Source organism: Cygnus atratus, chromosome 4 (genome assembly GCF_013377495.2).
Source record: "Cygnus atratus isolate AKBS03 ecotype Queensland, Australia chromosome 4, CAtr_DNAZoo_HiC_assembly, whole genome shotgun sequence".
NCBI lineage: Eukaryota > Metazoa > Chordata > Aves > Anseriformes > Anatidae > Cygnus > Cygnus atratus.
The window spans coordinates 7,471,501-7,477,500 of record NC_066365.1 but is presented as its reverse complement, the minus strand read 5'-3'; the positions used below and the strand labels follow the sequence as shown (position 1 = coordinate 7,477,500).

Genomic DNA, 6,000 nt, shown 5'->3' with positions numbered 1-6,000 from the left:
TGGCTCTCCGGTTTCTGGGAATGGTGGTCCTGAGTGGCTGCGTCTGAAATGGCATGGTGTAACTTAGCAGGAGAGAACAAATTGCTGCCCTTTGCACTGTTTTTGATACTGAATTTGATAATCCAGTGAAGACTGTCCTTTTCTGTTGACCTGAATAGCATCAGTGCCAAAAGCTGGGGAGTTTGTGACAGGTGGGGCATCGGACAGCTACTGCCAGGTGTGAGCAGTCCACCTTCCCAGAGCACTGCTGTGCATAGGTCTGTGCCTTTACCTACGAGTTGTCACGTTCCAAAATGGTTTGCATTTAATCAGATTATCAGTCTTTTCCCTAAAAGAAACTGCAGCTAGCATTCGTGCTTGGCAGTCCTTGCTTTTACCTTGACACGGACTTCACGCGCCTTTGGAGGTGCAAACCTCCACCTCCTCGAGAGAGAGTGGTTTGCCCACTGCCCAGGCAACAGCAGCTCTGCATCGGATAACCTGGAAGGAGAGGGGAGTTAGGCTGCTGGGAAGCTTTGCCTTCGGCTTGGGGCGGGGAAGGTTGTCGGACGAGCGCGTAAAGCGGTGCCAGGCAGCACGCTGACACACGTGCCGCCAGAGCTCGACAACTGCCCTGGGCGCTCCCTGGGGACTTGCTGGGGGCGGTGGGAGAGCAGGAACACGGCGGTGCCCCACTGCATGCAAAGCCAAGCGACACTCAATAGGCGTGGGCCTGGTGTGAAATCAGAGCTACAGAGATAAAGCGACCCTTCACTCTGGGGCTCGGCCAGCGTTTTTGCAGAAGTGCGCATCCGGGAAGGGCTGCCTGCAGCTGGGCAGGAGCTGTGCTGGGAGCAGGGCTGCCTGCAGCTGGGAAGGGGTTAGTTGTGCTGGGAGCAGGGCTGAGTGCTGGAGGTGAGTGGCCGAAAGGCTGCACTACCCCAGGGCCGACGACAGGGAACGTTGTCTTGTTCCCAGGAGCTGGCTGGCTGTTGGTAGGCACAGCCCCGGGGAAGTACCAGACGCCAGTTCTGCCCTGGCCTGTCTCCTTCCATGGCCAGTGCAGCAGCCTGTTATTTTTTGGGGATCCTACAGTCTCCCCCCTGCGCCAGTCTGTCGCAAGCAGATGAGGAGAGGGCCGTGGCTCTTGCGAGAGATGCTGCTGCAGGATTTGGAGCCACGTCAGGCACAGGCCGTCAAGTCTAGGAAGCCGCTCAGTGCTACAGGAGGCAGGGGCCGAGTGTGGCTGGCTATTCCCCCACCAAAGAGCTTTGTATGCCCTTAAAGCGGGAGTGCCGGGTGGGGTTGAGCAGGAGGGTGCTTTCCTGGTTCAGTGTTTTCAGCCCTGAGCTGAGGGGCAGAAGAGAAGCAGAGCCCAGAACCTCGCTCAGGTCCTGGCAAGCTGCAGCTGAATGAAAGCCGAGGCTTGCGCGGTGCCGAGAGGTTTGGGGGGTTGGGGGAGTCAGGGCAATGGTGGTGCGCAGCACACGGTGCAGGCTGAGCCATTCCCGGAGCATCTCCACGGGAAGGGGGAAAGGGAGAAAGGCAGCGAGTGTCCTTACTTTTCCAGAAGTGGCCATGCGGTGCGAGAGGAGCTGGCAGCGGCGCAGGCTGGAGATGAGCTGCCGTCTGTCTGGCCGGACCTGCACCTCGCGTCGAGGCCCCGAGCGCTCCTGGCCCCGCGGCTGCGGCTGAAGGGTGAAGCAGGGAGCGCGGCAGGCGTCCTGGCGAGGGACCAGAGCTCGCCGGAGAGCGGGAGGTTCCCCTGCGAGCAGGGAGTCCCCTGTGCCCCCTTAAAGGCGCAGCCTCCAGGTGCTGGTGGCCGGGGTGGAGGGAGGAGACTCACAGCACCGCTCGGGCTTCCACTCCTTGCCAAGGGGCAACCTTTGGCCGGGCAGCAGCTCACCCCCAGCTATTTGTGAAAGGGTTAATAATTACAGAAGAAGACCCTGAAAACATGCTATGGTGAATAGACACGCCTGGCCTTTTGGAGTAAACCTTAGCTCTCTGTGGTATCGCAGCTGTTTTCCCCTGGGTACCGAGAAGAGCATGTGAGGAAGGGACGGTTTTCCAAGGACACATTTATGTAACTTTGCAACCAGTTGTGCAAGCAGTTTGCCGTCTGCGAGCGCCCTCCATTCTCTCAGATCTGTTTCCACAGAGGTGTGGGGCTTGCTCAAAGTGTAGGAGTTTGGATGTGTGGGAACTGCTGGGGGCCCAAGCAAGGATGGGCAGCCAAGGGAGCAGCTGAGGTGAAGAAGCCAGTTCCAGGTTTTGGGAGCCACTTCTGCACTTGTGAAGCCTCCTGGGGAGGTGTGTGGTCTGCCTGAGCGCTGATGATGTAGGATTTCCTGTGAATAAGGATTTTTAGAATGTGCAAGTTATATACAGCTATACCCTTAGGAAATCGGTGGGTCACAGTGTCGTCGTGTCCTAATGGATGCAGCCCAAGGATATGGTTTGCTTTCTGGGCTGCAAGTGCACATTGGAAGCTCATGTTGAGCTCTCATCAACAACACTCCCAGCTCCTCCTTTTAAGGCTGTACTCAATCCGTTCTCTTCCCAGTTTATATTTGTGTTTAGGGTTGCCTCAGCCCACATGCAGGACCTTGCACTGGAAGGGCCTTGTTGAACATCGTGAGGTTTGCCCAGGCCCACCTCTAAAGCCTGTCCAGGTCCCTCTGGATGGCATCCCTTCCCTCCAGCATGTTGACTGTACCACACAGCTTGGTGTCGTCAACAAACTTGCTGAGGGTGCACTCGATCCCACTGCCCGCGTCACTGACAAAGACGTTAAACAGCGCCGGTCCCAATACCGACCCCTGAGGAACACCACTCATTACTGATCTCCACTTGGATGTTGAGCTGTTGACCACAACTCTTTGAGTGTGATCATCCAGCCAATTCCTTACCCACCAAGTGGTCCATCCGTCAAATCAATGTCTCTCCAATTTAGAGACAAGGATATCATGGAGGATGGTGTCAGATGCTTTGCAAAAGTCCAGGTGGATGATGTCAGTTGCTCTTCTCCTATCCACCAATGCTGTAACCCCATCGTAGAAGGCCACCAGATTTGTCAGGCCCAGTCTGCCCTTAGTGAAGCCATGCTGGCTGTAACCATTCACCCCTTTATTTTTTCAATGTGCCTTAGCACATTTCCAGGAGGATCTGCTCCATGATCTTGCCAGGCACAGAGGTGAGATTGACTGGCCTGTAGCTCCCCAGGTCTTCCTTTTCTCCCTTTTTAAACATGGAGGTTATGTTTCCCCTCTTCCAGTCAGTGAGAACGTCACCAGACCGCCATGACTTCTCAGATATGATGGATAGTGCCTTATCAATCACATCCACCAGTTCCCACAGGACCTGTGGATGTATCTCATCAGGTTCCATGGACGTGTGTACGTTTAGGTTTCTTAGCTGGTCTCAAACCTGATCTTCTCCTACAGGGTGTGGTTGAACATTCTTCCACTTCCTGCCTTTGCCTTCTGGTGCCCAGGCTATGTGGCTAGAGCTCTTGCCAGTGAAGACTGAGGCAAAAAAAGCCGTTGAGTACCTCAGCCTTCTCCATATCCTGGGTGACCAGGTGACCAGGTGTCTCGTTTCCTTCTGGAGAGGGCCCACAGTTTTTCCTTTTCCTTTTTTCCTTCCTTTTATCACCTATAGATGGACCTCTAGAAGCTTCTTGTTACTCTTGTTGTCCCTGGCCAAATTTACTTCTAACAGGGCTTTGGCTTTCATTCTGTGATCCTGTGAACAGACTCTGAAGAAACTCCTAGGAGAACGTGGATGGGGCTGACTCCTTTTACAGTTTCAACGCAGAAAGCTCCAAAAAGCTTGGGCCTGCCAAAGCACTGCTCTTTTTTGGCTTGGTTTGGTTATGGTTTAAATAGACTGCCTCATTTGATCAAAAAGTCTGACATTCAGCATCCAGGTTCCACCTCCATGTAATGGAAGCAGCCTCTTCATGAAGGTACTAGTTTCAAGTGGCTCTTCCAAAACCCTCACGGCAGTCAGTGGCATTTGCTGCTCTCCCCTCATCCCACAAGGCCACTTATGTATCTCCATCAAGCATAATTCATGTTGATCTCAGCACAGGTTGACCATAGTAAAGCTGTTTCTGGGTATTCCCAGATGTCATTGTGTCCTTTGTGTACCTCAAAGGCATCTTTGGGCCGGTGTCTTAGGCAGACAAGAGTTTCTCCCTGGAAATCGGTCTGAAGGCTCTCATTCAGAAGCTACTTGGGGAGACTTCAAGACAGATGGGAGGGCTCTTCCTCCAAAGGAGGAAGCAAGAAGCCACACAAGTGGTGAGAAGGTTTCTTAGCACTAGAGAAGAGAGTAAGGGTGGACCTCAGAGTTCCCATCTTTCTTCCCCCCACTCTAGTCCCCGAACACCTCAGTGGCCCTCCAACAGACTCCCTGAGTTGTGCTGGCACAGCAGCCTAGACAAGGCAAGTCCCTCTGCTCCCCTCTCCCACTGGGCTCACGGCACAAGAGATGCACCTCCTCACGCTCCAGGGGCAGGGGTAGGTGCTGTGGACGGCAAGGAGGGGCTTGCACACCAACTGAATACCAGCAAGGCTTTGATTGACTGCTGGCAGACCTGGTGCAGGCTGGCCGTGCCACCCTTACCCACATGTGGGATATCTGCATGATTTGCCCCATCCAAGCTCCTGTCAAGCATGGGGGGCTGTGCCACTTGCTGGGAAACGTGGCGGTAACAGGTTGGGGTTAATGGAAGACCACTGCCCTTTCCGAAATGTTGTTGCCACCATCTTGTTGCACAGGAACGCCAGGCATGGGATGAGGAGGGGGCTGGAGGCCAGGGCACACGAGGGGAGGCAGAGGGCAGTCACAGTGCCCAAGGGGCAGCCTGTCTCTCTGGCAAGCAAAATGGCCCAGGAAAGGGGCCCCCAGCCCCCCTGACCATCCTCCTGCTTCCACACGAGGGCCTCTTTCAGGCCGCAGAAGCCCCCTCCCAACATGCCCGTGTTGGGCCTGGGGCGTGGTGCGCCATCACAGAGGCTTCCTGATGTCACCAGGCCCCAGAAGCCCCCTCCCAACACGGCCATGTTGGGTCTGGGGCGTGGCGCGCCATCACGGCGGCCATCACAGAAGCCTCCTGATGTCACAGTGGCATCTGCCCCCCCCCACTTTGTTCTGGGCCTATAAAAGCCCCTGCGCCTGGCCCACCACTCGCTGATCTCCCAAGATCTCTAGCGACTGCCAACGATGGTTGGACTTAAGAGGTCTTGGGGAAAGCTGCCCACCTCTTTGTGGGTCCAAGTGGGTTCATGGAACCAGAGAGGAAGTGCAGGCGGAGGAGCGCCAGCGGAGACGGAGCGGCCGTGGCGGTTGGTGTGGAGCCCATGGAGGTGGATCCACCTGTGGAGGAGGAAGAGCTGATGGAGGTGGATCCACCTCCAGCCCATCTGATGTGGCACAACACCATCGTGCCAGGGCTCCCACCAGCGAGACCATACCATCGTCATCGCAGAACCGCCCGGACCGCTCCGTACTCCCGGCCCTGCCTCCGCCTCCGCAAGTAGGGGGAAGAGGCCATCCCTTAACCGTCATCACGCAGGATTGCCTGCACGATGGCCTCTTCTCCCACCCCCTGTTCCCCCTCTCCCCATCCCCCCTCCCCACCTCTCCTGTAGAGGTGTCACCTCTTCTGCACGGAGTCCCAAGCGCTGGGCAAGAGCGCACTCGGTTTCCTCTGGGCTGCTGCACCGGGCGACAGGAGAAGGCCTCCAAAGGCCACGCCTGGCATGGGGTGTCTCGGTCTGAGGACGAGAAGGCTGCCAAGAGGTGCTTGAAGATGAACCCGCGCCCTGCATGGCGGTGCACAGAGAACAGCAGCAGATCCCTCGAAACAGGCATGCAGACAGCTGTTCCTCTGCAGAAGCAGAAGCCTTCAGGCCTGCCAGGAAGAGCGTGGGAGTGCAGCGTAAAGACCCTTCAAGGCGCTTGGTTACCAGCTCTTCCCGGGACGGGGCAACAAACTGATAAAATAATCAT

At 56.1% G+C, this 6,000-nt stretch overlaps 1 pseudogene; it reads right to left on the bottom strand.

Annotated features, from left to right (window-relative positions):
- LOC126913288 (alcohol dehydrogenase 1-like) overlaps positions 1-1,559 on the bottom strand; it is a 14,117-nt pseudogene extending 12,558 nt beyond the window's left edge.
- Positions 1,560-6,000: the final 4,441 nt, after the last annotated feature.